We start from the raw sequence: 17,856 nt of genomic DNA on the forward strand, positions 1-17,856 counted from the left end.
TGCTTATGCGGACGACCTGGCAATTCTCCACTCCACAAAGTCGTGGGAAAATCTAGAAGACACCTTGAGCCAGGACATGAAAACTCTGTCAGCCTATCTTCAGAACTGGCGACTGAAACTCAGCGAAACCAAAACTGTGGCAGCAGCTTTCCACCTCCATAATCGGGAAGCTGATCGTGAGCTACACCTCCAGAACAACGGAAAACCTTTGTCCTTCTGCCCCAAACCAAGATATCTTGGGGTGACACTGGACAGATCGTTCACATACCGACACCATTTGGCGTCCCTGCGCAAGAAACTCACATCCCGCGCAGCGCTACTCAAACGCCTGGTAGGCTCTAGCTGGGGGGGGGGGCGAGGGATGGCACTTTGCGTATAGCAGCCTTAGCCCTTGTCTACTTTTCAGCAGAGTACTGTGCACCTGTTTGGTGCCGCAGTGCTCACTTCCACAACATCGACACTTCCATAAACAGCGCCCTGCGCACAGTGACCGGATGCCTGCGTCCTACACCATTGGACAATCTCCCCATTCTCGCTGGCATCCAACCCGCTGAGCTTCGTTGCGAAGAAGCCACTCTGTCCCTCGGTCGACGGGCACTGGAGCCTAACCACCTTCTCCACCACAAGATCTCTGCCTTCCCAAACGGGCACCCCCGTCGACTGAAATCAAGACACCCATTCGTGCCAGGCGCTCAACTTCTTATCAACGAAGCTGATGTACAAGACATCTCTGCAGCTGCTTGGGCGGACCATAAATGGAGTTCTGAATGGAAGTCAAGCGCCACCAGACTCTATTCGTTCATCCCCGACGCCGACACACGCCCCATCAGTCTAACACTACCAAGACATGCATGGGTGCGCCTCAACCGTCTTCGTACAGGCGTCGGGCTTTTCCGCTCAACCATGCACCAATTGGGAATGGATTCTTCCTCCTTTGTGAATGTGGTGCCGAGGAACAGACCGCAGACCACATCATCAATGACTGTTCCATCTTCAAGCCACCTAACGGAGTGGAAGGTCTGCGTGTCATGGATGATGAAACCAAGGACTGGCTGCTCTCTAGTAGCCTTCCAGTGTAGTCTGGGAACATCGTGAATCTGGGGTGGTAAAAGGATAGACCCTCGGCCCCAGAGGCTCACACGACGACGACGAATTGCAACACAATTGAAAAAACATTCAAAAGTTTACAGATGCTATATTCGTGACGCAATGAAAAAACGAAGTATTTAAATTATTAAGTATACGATACACTCATGAATTGAGTGAAATAACTTTAGAAATCGTTTACCTATATAAAAAATTATGACCGTGTATCAAAGCAACTTAGTGTGTGTAAAAAATGACCTGTTGTCTTCCAACTTCATTGCCACCCAAATAAAATGTAGTGTTGGCTCCAATAGGAATGACGTTATTGTATTCGCAAGTAATAGTGAAGTTATTTCCTTCAAGTACAGTGAAGTTCCTGCTCATTGAGGTTATTACTGGATTGGGACCTGTAGCACAAAAACGTCGATCAATTTACACAAGTGGCAACCTTGCTTTTTTATTCGTTATACTTACAAAACTTTCAAATTCAACCACATATTCAACCACATACCAAAAACCCTACTAAAATTTGGCAAGAGGCACGAGATCGATCAAACTGGAACATCATTGTACATCGAGGGCTGTATCAGCCATGATACCTACAGAGAGAGAGATACTTACGAAAGCGAAACTTAGGATAGTGCCACTTGCTTCACAGCTAATGGTTTTCATTAGATTGAATGTCCGTGATTTTTTTGGAAAGCTTAGCTGAGAGATGTTGTAAGCCAACGTTACAAAGTGAATCACTTTACAAATCAAATTCATTAATATAGCATTAGCAGTTTGTCTGCATTAGGCTCAGAACACTAAACAAATTGCAATATACGCTTGTAATAAACTTTCAATATCTTTAACTTCAAACACGGGGTGTAAGCCCAAATGCGACAAAAAAAACCTGTCCAGCATTGTAGATTATCCTGACCACTCCATTCAGCATTATATTGACAAGTAGTTTGATCAGAGTAGTTTTGGTCAGTAAGTTGGCTTACGTTTGAATAGAACAATCATCCATTGTTAGAACAAGTGAATGTTCCAACGTCATTGTATCCAGCTGAGTTGGATTGGACAATCACGTTGTCTTCAAATGTTTCGTTGCAATCTGACATAAACAAAAAACATATAAATTACATTTCTACAATCCTAACAAAACGTATTAGCAAGAAAACAATATAAAATTACATCATTTTACATCAAGGCTTATCGCGTAGTCCCTAATAATTTCAAAAGAACGTTGATGCAATTAAAGATTAATCAATTCAACTCGGAACAAGAGTTTGCAAACAGAAAGCGAAATTGTTGTAATTGAAGGCTTCACAACACACGGTCGCGTAGATTGGCAAGAAAAGGGAACGACCTTCGCTCATCAGTGAGCTACCATAGGCTGAAAATCATGAATGATGATGATAAAGGCTTCACAACAAAGACAACTTATACAGTAATGTAAAACAACAAATGCTATGTTCACTATAAAAAGTGCTCAATGCCAAGCAAAAAAAACAAGCAGAGCGAATTACATCAAATTCAGTTACTACTTACTGAAAACTTTACGATTTGTTTTCAGTAAGTAGCAACTGAATTTGGTCTATACAGTAAGATATGTGTATTGTAGTTCTAAACAATGCGACGCTCGATAATCCCATTAGTTTTGCATAATTTGAAAGCAAAGGAAAAAGCAAGTACCAAGCTGAAATCTCAGAGTAAGTTAGTAAGTTGTGAAAATTCTACGTAACTGAATATCTGCAAAATCAATACTATAGCAACATGTTTTGAGTGAAATACACAAATTACATATTTAATAAATGCAAGGAAAAACTGTCCATTTCAAAGATATTGGCTGTGGGGTCTTTGGTAATATTGTTATGAAAAGTGTCGAGAAGAAACCTACCTCACTGCACAACATATAGAATTAACATCGAAAGTATCATACTAAAAAAATGGTTTCAAACTTTCGGTTTTGATTTTATTAATTGAAAGAAATAAAAAGCGAAAAGTTACCTTGAACAATTATAAATGGAAGCGCGACTACAATTGGCAGTGACGAGATGTCGTCATCAGGACCCATTGCAAACACTGCGAACACTGAGATCCAGGTTAGTTTTCAGTGGTTGAAGATAAGTCAAGTTAGAAGTGATTATTCCATTGTTCTCAACACAAGATTGTGTTTCATTAAATGATTCTCTTCGTACGCATCCGCCACCAACTACGTAAAACTGCGGAGCAACGCCGAAGTAGTTTCTGTATGTGTTTATCTATGATAACTTGATAACTTGTAAAATCTTGTTTCTCTAACTGAGCAGTCACAACAAGACCAAGATAACTAGTCGCTAATGTATTGGTTGGTGATGGAAGGTTTGTTTCAATGGTTGGAAGAGTAACTTTTTCTGAATGAGACAATTAAGTCACATTAACCCTATCTGTAGCGACACGGGGCTTTATGAGGACTCCCCACTCTAGTAGTGAAATATTTCACAGAAGGAAATATGCTAGAAATGTGAAATTTCTTGCCTTTTAGTTTTTATTCATTGCGAATTTTCTGAACCTACACTGGTCATTTTTCTACCTTCACAATAAGCATTTTGTCTCAGTTGGCTAGACATTTTCATGCAATGCTATATATATGTATAATTTAATGTAAGTTCAATATAAATGTTAGTGCAATTACTTTGAAATGTAAAAATGCCTAAATATAGCTTATATTTATGAGCAAAAGTAATTTTTTGTTTCGTTTAGCATTACTTTATGTTATAATTCAAAAATTTCAATTTTGAAGCTATTTTTGGTAAAGTAAAATAAAAACCGACTATCTGATGTCTTTTCATCTCAAACATTTTATTCCAATAAATTTGTTGGGTAAAAATCTATTTTCTATACGCACAATACACATGGCTATTATCTTGTAAAATATTTTGGCTCTGTGGTTTTCATAGCTCCCGTTATTTGGGATAAATTAGCAGAGTTCTAAGATAGCCCTTGACGTGCTTTCCGCGTACGAAAACAGCTCGTATTAAGATAGGGTTAGTAACGTTATTGTCTCAACCAGTCGTTGTCAAACTTTATATTGCCTACTGTTGTTTCTTTACAGTAATCTATACATTATTACTACCAAGCAAGGCAAAAAGATGTGAAGTACATACAACCTCATTACAAATAAATCTCAAGAATATTACTGTTGAAAAAGAGCGATCCTTCCTTGCGTCCGCACTACCTGACTACTCACAATAGAACAGCGAGCATTCTGTTTCGCTAACCATACCAATTCCTCCACAGTAGCCATCAAGACTTTTACTGATGAGCCCAGCCTCATGGGCGAAACACGTGTCTATCGCTGTCAATTCTTGCTACACTCGACTGCCGAGAAACACAGAATATTGCTATTACAAATAGATATTGATCCATACTTGCCTGAGAGAAAGCTGTTTTTTTACGTAAAACATTTATTATCGGCCAAGTCACTCTTATGACTCAAGACATCGAAGACTACTTTGAAGCAAAGAAGAAGACCAATGGTGTATTTCTCGACCTCGCTGCCGCTTACAACACCATACCGTAACCACCACCCACACCATAATGCATGGTCTCACCTGCAAACTATTCGTCTGTTCCCAAACAAGCACCTGGTCTGCATGATTACAGAGCTCTCTTACAGAAGGATTTGTACCTTCACCGCCAGAAGTGCTGAACTAACCAGGTTACCACACCTTAAAAATGATGACCTTCAAGGATCTAGTCTGGTTACCGTTATGTTTAAAATCTAGACCTAGCCCCATCAAGATTTTTTTTTATTAATTTTACTTACTCTTAACCTTGAAAATTGAAAAGGTTGCGAAAATTCACTATTTGTTGGATTTACGTCTATTTTTGTAACTTCATGATAAGCAATGCTAATGCAGTGTGTGGACACAAATCATCGTGTTGTCTACACATGTGAAAAAACTAAAGTTGGTTCATCTAAAAATTTTATTTTTGCAGTCTGTGGCTACGAGGCAATAATTAATCATCAAAAGACAACAACGACTCCGACCTCATATTAGGTTAATGCTGCCAAGTCTACACACGACTTCAACAGAATTATTATAATTGTTCAATATAAAACACAATTAGAAAGCAAGTTCGTTAACAATGATTAAAATTTCCAATTAAAGCTATTTACAATAGTGACGTAAAAATGCAAGACTGCTTCTTTAGAAACCATATTCTCCATCCTCAATTCAAGCTCGATAAAAGTGAATTAAGAGTATAACCAACAAATGCAAAGCAAGATTTACTTGACAGAAATTCATTCAAAACATAAGAAAGGAACCAAAAATTAAATCGACATCAACTCGTCTGCAACATCATGAAAAAAATTATCACATCATCGAGCATCATCAATAAATAGACCATCCATTCAAATGTGCTAAATCTACATGATTTTTAAATTAAAAGCATACCAGTTTTTCGATTGTCGGCTAATTAGCATAAAAATGATACTGTAATGATCACACATAATAGCACCACATAAAAAAAGTCAGATTGTACAGAGTAGGCTACTTGACTGTTGGAAGAAGTCAAATTAGCTGTTCTTGTTTCTGGCACTAGTTGCAACGTTAATCTGATGAAAGTAAAAGCAACAATAAACTGGTTAATTTATTGCTTCACTGACGTTTCGCGCACCATGACAATGCGCATCCTCAGTGCGAATAACATACAAAATAATAGCTTTTATAATTGTCATAGTAAACTATTGTCATGGTGCGCGAAACGTCAGTGAAGCAAAAAATCAACCAGTTTATTATTGCTTTTACTTTCACTTTCATCAGAAGAACATTGCAACTAGAGAACTACTTCAGAAGAACTACTTCTAGAAACGATAATTGTCCTGATGAACACCCAAGCTTTTCAGTATTCAGCTTAGCTGTTATTTAAATTTTACAATTTTGGTAAAGAGGTGTATTATTTTGTCTATGTTGTAGTTTTGGTGGAAAGAATTCACCAAAGATAATATTAGGCTCTTTTTCTTGTAAGTAGGAGTAACACAAATCTCCTACAAGTCAGCAGTTCTGAACTGAGCAAGCGACAACTGAGCAAGTGAAAACTGAACTAGCAATATTTCAGCATGTGGGTGAAGTTAGTAAATGATGAATCTGATCAAGTAACCACCGAGTAAGCCGAAACTTGGAATGTCACAAGTCATAAAACTGAGTTTATCAAGCGATGACCGAGCAAGTCCGACGTGAATAAGTAAATCTCATTTGCTGACTTGGCAGTAGCTAAAATATACTTGCTGAGTTGTAGCACTTACTGAGGTGTCTTACGCCGAGTGACCTGACGACCGAGTAACACAACATTTAAAAGCAGATACTCTGTAACTGCTTATAGCTATACATGCGTAAAAACATTGCTAAAAGGTTTACAAAGTTTCTGTCCAGCGTTTGTTTGCGATTTTTATCGAATCGGTTTATTTGACGAATTTCCATTCAAACAGTGTTGTTTATGTGTACTACATACAAGTTGAAGTGATACACAGAATGTAGGTTATACTTAAAGATGGAATGCTTTAAAAGTTCTATTAAGTGCCTGAACACAGCTTTCACATGGTTTTAAATTATTTACATCTAGATGTTTTTTATTAGAAATTATAGCATGTGTTTTATTAGCCGTATCTGTTACTGCTTCCTTTTGGAGGCAAGAGTTACTGGCCGAGACCATCAGGTTTACGTCTCTCTTATTGCTAATTACTCCGTGGGCTTATATCAAATAACAACGGGAAAAAGTATGCCGTTGGTCAAAAGCCTTATCTATCACTTCAATCAATTTATTTCGCAAAATATACTCGTGATTGTGTATTTTAGGTAGAAAAGGTGATAATGACTCGGTTTTTGACCTATTTTCGCCATTTCTTGGTCAAATTTCTCAGTTCACATTTTATTTTGACTGTCTTTTTGCATTGAACACAGAATTTCATCAATTTTGTTTTTCCGTTTCTGTGCAAACAGTATTCCATGCACTTTTTGCAATACAAAGCAATTTGCGCAAATAACAAATTACCTTCCTAATTATTGTCTGCCAGCAAAGAATGGCTCATATCGCGTCAGAGACCGACCCCCTACCCAGACAGCAAAATCGACGTTGAATCAACGTAAAAATGACGGATTTTGACGCCTGGGTAAGAAATGGAATTTTAGCGCCGTCGCGTTATGAGTGACAAACACAAAATGAAACCGCACGCTAATAATAAACCGTCAATCAAGCTATTGAATTTTAGAAAATTTCTTGCATTTCATAACTGGCTGTGACAAAAGGTTTATTGTGAACTTTACAATTATCCGATACCAACATAATCGGGATTAAAAGTTGGGGCAAGAAAAACAAGTAAAAGTCAAGAAATCTCAGGTTTCTAGCGTCACTGCTTCTATGTGAAGTTGCTGAATTAGCAGGGGGCGAGACCATAAGGTCTACGCCAGTAACATGTACGGTTAAACTATTGTAAATGTGTTTTTATTTTGAATAACGTTGTTGAGTGACATAAACTTCTTGATTTCGGGCTTCAGGAATTCTTGTTGAGTATCCATGTTCATCTTGGTCGACATCGACATTCTGTAAATACAATAGGACATAAAACAATGACTCACCATGAAGTTGAAATTCAACAACAACAACACAGCTTTGCAGAGATTTAGTTCCCTTTTGCAAGAAAGAATTGACTAAATGCCTCAGGGTGTGGCTTAATCTTAGCAAATGAACATCCCACATACTGTAATGATCACACATAATAGCACCACATAAAAAAAGTCAGATTGTACAGAGTAGGCTACTTGACTGTTGGAAGAAGTCAAATTAGCTGTTCTTGTTTCTGGCACTAGTTGCAACGTTAATCTGATGAAAGTAAAAGCAACAATAAACTGGTTAATTTATTGCTTCACTGACGTTTCGCGCACCATGACAATGCGCATCCTCAGTGCGAATAACATACAAAATAATAGCTTTTATAATTGTCATAGTAAACTATTGTCATGGTGCGCGAAACGTCAGTGAAGCAAAAAATCAACCAGTTTATTGTTGCTTTTACTTTCACTTTCATCAGAAGAACATTGCAACTAGAGAACTACTTCAGAAGAACTACTTCTAGAAACGATAATTGTCCTGATGAACACCCAAGCTTTTCAGTATTCAGCTTAGCTGTTATTTAAATTTTACAATTTTGGTAAAGAGGTGTATTATTTTGTCTATGTTGTAGTTTTGGCGGAAAGAATTCACCAAAGATAATATTAGGCTCTTTTTCTTGTAAGTAGGAGTAACACAAATCTCCTACAAGTCAGCAGTTCTGAACTGAGCAAGCGACAACTGAGCAAGTGAAAACTGAACTAGCAATATTTCAGCAAGTGGGTGAAGTTAGTAAATGATGAATCTGATCAAGTAACCACCGAGTAAGCCGAAACTTGGAATGTCACAAGTCATAAAACTGAGTTTATCAAGCGATGACCGAGCAAGTCCGACGTGAATAAGTAAATCTCATTTGCTGACTTGGCAGTAGCTAAAATATACTTGCTGAGTTGTAGCACTTACTGAGGTGTCTTACGCCGAGTGACCTGACGACCGAGTAACACAACATTTAAAAGCAGATACTCTGTAACTGCTTATAGCTATGCATGCGTAAAAACATTGCTAAAAGGTTTACAAAGTTTCTGTCCAGCGTTTGTTTGCGATTTTTATCGAATCGGTTTATTTGACGAATTTCCATTCAAACAGTGTTGTTTATGTGTACTACATACAAGTTGAAGTGATACACAGAATGTAGGTTATACTTAAAGCTGGAATGCTTTAAAAGTTCTATTAAGTGCCTGAACACAGCTTTCACATGGTTTTAAATTATTTACATCTAGATGTTTTTTATTAGAAATTATAGCATGTGTTTTATTAGCCGTATCTGTTACTGCTTCCTTTTGGAGGCAAGAGTTACTGGCCGAGACCATCAGGTCTACGTCTCTCTTATTGCTAATTACTCCGTGGGCTTATATCAAATAACAACGGGAAAAAGTATGCCGTTGGTCAAAAGCCTTATCTATCACTTCAATCAATTTATTTCGCAAAATATACTCGTGATTGTGTATTTTAGGTAGAAAAGGTGATAATGACTCGGTTTTTGACCTATTTTCGCCATTTCTTGGTCAAATTTCTCAGTTCACATTTTATTTTGACTGTCTTTTTGCATTGAACACAGAATTTCATCAATTTTGTTTTTCCGTTTCTGTGCAAACAGTATTCCATGCACTTTTTGCAATACAAAGCAATTTGCGCAAATAACAAATTACCTTCCTAATTATTGTCTGCCAGCAAAGAATGACTCATATCGCGTCAGAGACCGACCCCCTACCCAGACAGCAAAATCGACGTTGAATCAACGTAAAAATGACGGATTTTGACGCCTGGGTAAGAAATGGAATTTTAGCGCCGTCGCGTTATGAGTGACAAACACAAAATGAAACCGCACGCTAATAATAAACCGTCAATCAAGCTATTGAATTTTAGAAAATTTCTTGCATTTCATAACTGGCTGTGACAAAAGGTTTATTGTGAACTTTACAATTATCCGATACCAACATAATCGGGATTAAAAGTTGGGGCAAGAAAAACAAGTAAAAGTCAAGAAATCTCAGGTTTCTAGCGTCACTGCTTCTATGTGAAGTTGCTGAATTAGCAGGGGGCGAGACCATAAGGTCTACGCCAGTAACAGGTACGGTTAAACTATTGTAAATGTGTTTTTATTTTGAATAACGTTGTTGAGTGACATAAACTTCTTGATTTCGGGCTTCAGGAATTCTTGTTGGGTATCCATGTTCATCTTGGTCGACATCGACATTCTGTAAATACAATAGGACATAAAACAATGACTCACCATGAAGTTGAAATTCAACAACAACAACACAGCTTTGCAGAGATTTAGTTCCCTTTTGCAAGAAAGAATTGACTAAATGCTTCAGGGTGTGGCTTAATCTTAGCAAATGAACATCCCACAGTTTCGATTACTGTGAATACTAACCAACTGATTTTTTAATAACAAAAAATACTCGAATTAACTTAATACAAATCTTAAAAAAACGAATTTCAGTAGCAAACAATTTTACCGTATTTCTTTGAGGACTTATCGTTAGATACCCATGTTCATTTAAATACAAAAACCTTATATTTGCACGAATTTACATCAATTAATGCCTATGAACTTAACAAAATATAAAACTGGCATGAAGTTTATATATTTTTTGTTAATTCATGTACCATAGGTCTAGTATGTGTGTTAGTTGATTAAAACACAACTTTGTATGAACAACTTTCATTTTAGTTTTTAACTTGGAGTATTTGTTACTGCAGTACAGTATATTGTACAGTTACGTAGTATTTGTGCATAATTTTGAAGGACATATACAACCAAGCAACCACACGGCATTTAACATAATCCATTACAATTGAACATAAACTATAAGCTACAAACGTTTTCGGTCATACACACGTTAGCCCTTATCAAGTAACAAAAAAATAACTGCTTATCATATCTACAATGAAAATGAATAACTGATCTAAACACTGAATTGAAAAACGAAATGCAAAATGAAACGCAGAGCAAAGAAGAAAAGACATCACATGGCGTTTAAATTACGCGAGGAAGAGACGTTGAGTAAATAAGAAAAGAAAAGACGTTGAGTAAATAAGAAGCGCCTGAGGCAAACAACTGTGTATTGAGGCGAGGATTGGATGATTTTATTAGCAAAGCCTCGTGGATTTTATTGTCGAATTCGGTGGAACATTTACGCATAATTCTAAACGACTCCAAGGATGGTTTGTTATTTGAACATGTTTGGCAATCGAATATGTGATCTTTAATGGTACTTTGCTGGTTCAAATTAATTAAATCTCAGTGCTCCCTCACTCTCGTGGCCAAATGCCGCGTAGACATACCGATGTATGTACAATTCGCGTCATGCGAACAAGTTAACTTGTACACGGCATTTGAACACAAGTAGGAGGGAGTCCTAGATTTAAGCTGAAAATAATAGCCAACTTTGAACGTTTTATACACGGGAACAATATCCACGTTGAACTTCATTTTGATAAAACTTGACATATTACTGACAAAGCGTCTCCATGCTTTACCCACAAAGGGAACTGTAAGAAAGTTTTTCCATTCACGTTCGTCCGCTTGAGAGTGCGTAGAACGTGAATCCAAAAACCCCCTCAGCATCTTATTGAAAAACCATGTGGGGTAGTTGTTCGCAATAAAATAAGACCGTAAACGATTGACTTCAATATTAAAATTATCAAAATTAGAGCAAATATCTTGTGCTCGCTTGAGCAGGCAGCATTTAATTAATCAAGATTTGTAGGTAGAAGGACATACAGCATTAAAATTGAGAAGGAGGTTGGTATTGGTTGGTTTTCGCCAAACCCAAGTGTCAAATTTGTTTTTATTAATTTTAGTTTCGACATCGAGAAAGGAAATGGTCTGGTTGGCTTTTTCTACCGTGAAACCGTTTGTTTGCTTATAGTTTACTACCGTTTGTAGTTTATAGTTTATGTTCAATTTTAATGGATTATGTTAAATGCCGTGTGGTTGCTTGGTTGTATATGTCTGTGGTTGAAGAAAGTGACCTCTTTACCAAAATTGAATTTTAAAGCACAAAACAAATTAAGCTTTCAGTGGCAATCATGCACGAAATATGCTGCAGAATGCAGCATACTGTATAGCAAAATCAACAATAAACTCTTACCTTCCAAATTTGGTTCAATATTAGCATAATTTTTTCCGGTGCCTTCCTCTTTCTAGAACACAATTGCAACAAAATGGTTAAACAACTAAAGACTAAAAGCTACATTTCAAGTATTTTCAAGCTCTTCCTTATACATAAGATATTCTTTAGTTGCTTTGTGGTTGAAGAAATGTTGTCGTTACCTTTGTTATCGCTTTGTAATAAGAGTTTGCAAAAATAGGTTGCATATCATCAGTTTTTGTTGTAACCACATATACAGTAGAGGCTACTACCCAAATTTTCATTATCTTGAAATAATACCCAAAAGCGCTGACAAATATAGAAGCGCTGACTGCTTGTCGGCTGCGTAGACGAGTGATGAGAAAGTTTGCGCGACGTTCGAAAGGACGTGGGTTCGACACCGTTCCAGAGCATGCGGCTGTGTCTCGGCAAAGATACTTTATAGCATGCTAAAAAAGTGACTACACGACCTAGTCTGAATTCTTACAATCATAGCTATGATAAACCTGTGATCTTTCCATTACCAGAAGTAAGTAAAATAAGTAATATTTGCACCTAGACATATGTCTGGCTTGTTTAACCGGAGATTATGTATGTATTTTGAACACAGTTTAGTGAAATTTTTGAACTTTTAGTTTTTTTGATCGTTGCGAATTTTCTAAACCCACACTGGTCATTTTTTACCTTCCTGCCCGTCACAATAAGCATTTCGTCTTAGTTGGCTAGACATTTTCATGAAACTGCTTTGTAGTGCATTGTAGTTATTAAATGTTAGTGCAATTACTTTGAAATGTTAAAATGACTTATAATCGTGATCAAAAGCATTTTTTTGTTTAATTTAGCATTACTCTATGTGATAATTAAAAAATATGCTTACGAACGATCAATTTTGAAGCTTTTTCGGGAAATTAGAATGAAAACCGACTTAGCGACGTTCTTTCATCTCAAACACTTTATTTTAACAAATTTGTTGGAAAAAATTTAATCTTTATACGCATAATACACATGGCTATTATCTTGTAAAATATTTTGGCTCTGTAATTTTCATAGCTCCCGTTACTAGCGATTAATTAGCACGGGGCTAAGATATCCCGTGTCGTACTTTCCTCGTACGAAAACAGCTCGTATTAAGATAGGGTTAAGTGTTTTTTGACGCTGTTTCAATAAAAGGTCACTTGTTAGTAGATTCTGGCATCATCTCCACCTATTGGGCCCAAATTCTCGTTTCGTCAACACCAATAATTACACGTTTAATATACGTTACGTTGGTGGAGGCTTTTAAAAAGTTAATAAATGGACAAGAGATGAGATTCATTAAAATAATTTGAAATAGTAACTCACATCGCTGACAACCACGTTTTGATAACTATGTTTCATGGTCTTTTCTTGTGGCTTTATTTCTTCATAACCATGTTCGCCTACAAGACATTTACACAGCATGGAAATTTAATTGCTTGACAAATGTTGTTTCAGTGAATTATAATTTATACGTTTGAAGTAAATGAATGGATGTCTATACCGTTTTACCTTAAAATTTGGCATAATGATTTACTAGTTACAGTATACATGGCAGTACTGGAAACGAAGATAGCGGTTTAAATATCACGTCCTTTGCAAGCCTTCTTAAGGCTAAAAAGTCCAATGCGTGACTGGCAGGCGCGTCCGCAACGATAACATGTAAAGCCTGCCACGAGGGATGGTGGAGATTTTCGACGGTTTTGTCTATTGCAACGTTTATCCTCTTGGTTGGTGATACGCGTTTCTTTATACTTGGAGACGGTCTCATACACAGTGAGCCTCCACGCACCTCTATCTTCTGCAAGGTTAATCCGATGTCGAGTGTCTAAGTTACATAATTTCAGTGATTTGTTTAGGATGTCTTTGAGGCGCTTCCTGGGGCAACAACATTGTAGTGCCTGTGGAAAGCTCTTCAAATAAGGTGATCTTGTAGGTACCTTGTAGGTAATGTAGGTACATTGTAGACACTGTAGATATGTTTAAAAACTAAAATCAAGCTTCATTAAGCAATGAACTTGTCATCACATGATATGCTACTTTCGATTGTGTTTGACATGATAAGAATATGAAATTACGAATAGCTTACCACGTTATTACAGTAAGTTTGGTTGGTATCATCGTTTGCAAACAATAGAAAGACCAAACAATCATAAGACTGTACTTATAGTATTAGCAAAGATACAAATCTATATTCTCCAATGATACTTTCATTTCATTGTAGAATTTTAAAAATCTAGATTGTTGTTGCCAACTTAATCTACAGTAGACAGCCATTATATGTACTCAGAAATCAGGCGATCTTATCATCGTACACTATATGAATGTGAGCCTAACCATTCAATCAAAATTACCTGTTCTTTGTATTGGTATCAAATATGGAGAAGAAGCAGATTCTGTTTTAGGTTGTGAACAGTTTCAAAAATAAAGTTTTAAAAATTGACTAACAAATGAAAGTTGGTTGATGAGACCACACGATTTTTTATAATTTTAAGGTTTTCAAAGTTTACTCTAATTAGAATAGGAGCGAACGCATCCAAGTTGCGTGATATCAGCTTAGATCAGTGATTCTTAACCTTTTTTTCCCCAGCGCCCCTTTTCAGAGATTTCCATAGTCTGGCGCCCACCATAATATAAGGGCTGTAGCCTACTAATGACATTTTCTTCCAAGACTATAAGGCTAGCCTACAGCCAGTAGTAATTAGTTATTAGTTAGTAAGAAAAAACTAGTTTAAGCCGATGTTAGTTTTAATACTAAAAAATCAGCACAGATGTGCCTTAAGGCTCTTAACTTAAAAGTCTTAAGGCACATCTCTGCTGATTTTTTAGTAGTTAGTAAGAGTTACACTAATAACCATTATTGACTGACTATTATTATGATCAGTCCTTATGGTTTGCTTGCACTGCCTGCCCGCTGTCCCTGCCAAAAGCTGACCACAAAATGCCATTTACTTACTACAAGGAAAGGGAAACAATGCCCATTATCAACAACAAAGGCCATGCACAACACCATCCGACGTCCACGCTTGTCGGATGGTGTTGTGCATTGTGCTGTATAGGCCAACATAGAATGCTCTAAGAGAGAATCACTACTTCCCTTGTTAAACACAATCTCTATACTGTATATAGCTCCTCATCCTCGGTGGATTCTCGTACCCCCAGCAGAACTACTAAAGCAAATTTGCAGTGAGGAAAATATCGTTACACCTTCTGAATGTAGCGCCCCCTATAACGCCCCCTGAATATTTCCGCCCCTCTAAAAGTTAACAGCGCCCACTAGGGGGCGGTAGCGCCCAGGTTAAGAACCACTGTTAGATTGTAGGAAACAGTTTATCAAAGCACTGAACTGCGCTAAAAGCAACGAAGCCACCAAATTACCACAGCTGGATTTGAAGATTGGCCAACATCAACGCATCCATTTTCATCTGAAAAAACAAAACCAAAATAAACTAAGCATTAAAATACATCGGATAGCCAACCACACTTTTTTCTATTTAATTATACTGCACTGCATGCTTACCTTTCAGAACGCAACGAACATTGTTTGGTCCAATTTCTAAAACATATTTGCGATTTAGATAAAACAGTGTCAGGATCAACGTATACGTTTTTACTCATAACTAGTTAACTTTTAGGGTTTTACTTTATTCTGAATAATTGTTAATGACTGCAGAGTAATTTGGAATGAGAACATTTTAACATAAATGTAATCACACAGATGTGCAATGAAAAAGATTTGAGAAATGAAGATATACCTTCGTTTTGTTTTTTTGTTGGTTTAAGTTTATACCAAGCCACAGCACCACCAATCAATACAATCACGAGCACGATAACTGTAACTGACAATGCAATCACAAGTGTGTTGTCTCTTGAAACGTTAGGTGGATCTTTGACGATGACATCAAAATTAATTGTGTGGTTATAAGGGGAAATGGACGATTGCAGATACAAGGTATAAGTTCCGTTGTCACTCATTGTCACTTAACCCTTACGAGGTTGGGCTCCCTGGAGTCTTGCTCAGTTTGGGGGGGGGCTGTCGATTCTTCTTATGCTTTAGGAGTGATATCTCTGTTATTTTTTAAGGTACGGCTTCAAACTTTGAGATTCACTTTGTAAAATTATTCACGCTGAGCATATCCGAAAATTAAACCTATGTGAATTTTAGAACTGCTCATAGACGTTGAAATGTTGAGGTGACTTATGACTTTTGGATTATTTTGCGATTAAAGCAATTGTAGCGTGAGTTTACACATTATTTTTTGGTAGAGTAAGGAAGAACATGCATTGCCATGTTGTGATTAAATTTTTTTTACATAATCTCAATTTGAATCTATATTTTTCATGCAAAATAATAACTTTTTCCACGCTCAAAATAAAGCTCGCTTCTTGACTAAAAGAACAATGCTTCATCAATTACATGCAGTAATGAGATTTCTGAACGCGTGTCACACCAATTTGGATTATGATCTTGTGACCTCGGTTCCAAGAACAGCAACTCCTACGCTTTATTAACAAATGTAGACCAGCTGAAGAAGCAGGGTGGCGTTTATCAAATACTATTATGTAATCCACGAAACGAATGGAAAATCATGCAACAAAAAAAGCGGTTTAAATGCAATGTATTGTAGTTGCAACAGCGTCTCTCAATGTAAGTTCAATGTGAACTCGGCTACATACAAGGCTAGTACTAGGAGTAAGATTACCCGATAAAGTCGATGATGCTTTACATAAACAGAAGTCAGAAAGAAATTCAAAATAAAACAGTAACGGTTCATTAATTAACAGAACGTCACAACGCTTTTCATCAAAAGGAAAATCTGTAATGCCTCGGGTCATTTTCTTGTGGATTCAATAAGCTCTCTAAGATTCATATGCCACACACTAAAATCCAAACAATATTTAGATTTATTCAAAGTAGTATTTATTATGCGTCAAATCATTGTGAACCTGGAGAAATACTTTACAAAGAATTAGCTGCCTTTTTTTTGCCTAATGGGCGTTTATGCGATAAAAATGTCAGTTTGGCAGCAAAATATTGATAAGTATTTTGATTTGGTTACAGCAATACCGGACTGCAGCAATTGGCACAAGGCTCTTGCAGCAACGTTTTTCAACTTGATTCAATGGTAAAGCAACCTGTGTTCTGTCAGGTTATGTACACACAAATTCAGAAATATTTAAGAATATGCAATGAGGCACATTGAAATTACAAGTGGCTGCACATTTACAGTTCGATAATACGAGAAATTGAATACAACGCTAATACAATCATTTCGACGTGGATTCAACATTGCAAGACGATGTAAACATGCGCGGGTTTGCAATTAGATTACTTCTCTTCTGTCCTTGTTTGTATAAAAGTCATAAAATCAGTCGTTGTATCCGTGCTAAAATTCAGCTATGCTCAAACCGCATTATATTGATATTTTCTAAATAGAAAATGGATTTATAAAATATGAATACAATACTGTTTCAGCATATAAAAATGCTGAATTTTACATCGAGTATTACGATTAGTTTTATGACCCACTTTTTATACAAAAAAGGATAGATGATTTTGATAAGCAATCTAATTGCAAAACCGCACATGTTTACAAGTATTCAACGTCTTGATATGTTGAATCAACGTAAAAATAGCTATCTGTCTAATAAAAGGAAAAAAGGAAAATCTCTCATTGAGCTCCGCGTTTTATTTAGGCTGTGGTTGAAGCCAAAGTTTATTAAACCGCAATCATTCAAATAGTTTATTCTGCGCAAAAGCAAACTTGACATACTCGTATGGAATGTGCAGGGCATAAAGGCTTTTCACAGCATTGACATTGGCCACGGTTTTTTGGTAGTTTATTTTTTGTGGCTTTGGCACCTTCTCAATAAGCAAACGCAATAGTTGTCCACCGTGGGAACTTCGCTTTGCACGTGAATGAACCAACCCATCCTTTGGTCGATGATATCGGTGCCACCCTTTGTGAAGTCGTAAAGCTTATACAAGCCTGGCTTCTTTTTGCCGTCATCC

General features: G+C 36.9%; 1 long non-coding RNA gene across 1 annotated transcript; it reads right to left on the bottom strand.

Annotated features, from left to right (window-relative positions):
- Window positions 1–9,825: 9,825 nt before the first annotated feature.
- LOC145780908 (uncharacterized) lies at window positions 9,826–13,296 on the bottom strand. The gene is made up of 3 exons (XR_014290682.1): window positions 13,170–13,296; window positions 11,829–11,880; window positions 9,826–9,926 (listed from the first exon to the last, which is right to left on the bottom strand). It is a non-coding gene; the product is annotated as an uncharacterized LOC145780908 (long non-coding RNA).
- Window positions 13,297–17,856: the final 4,560 nt, after the last annotated feature.

The sequence above is a fragment of the Aplidium turbinatum genome, chromosome 12 (genome assembly GCF_918807975.1).
Source record: "Aplidium turbinatum chromosome 12, kaAplTurb1.1, whole genome shotgun sequence".
NCBI lineage: Eukaryota > Metazoa > Chordata > Ascidiacea > Aplousobranchia > Polyclinidae > Aplidium > Aplidium turbinatum.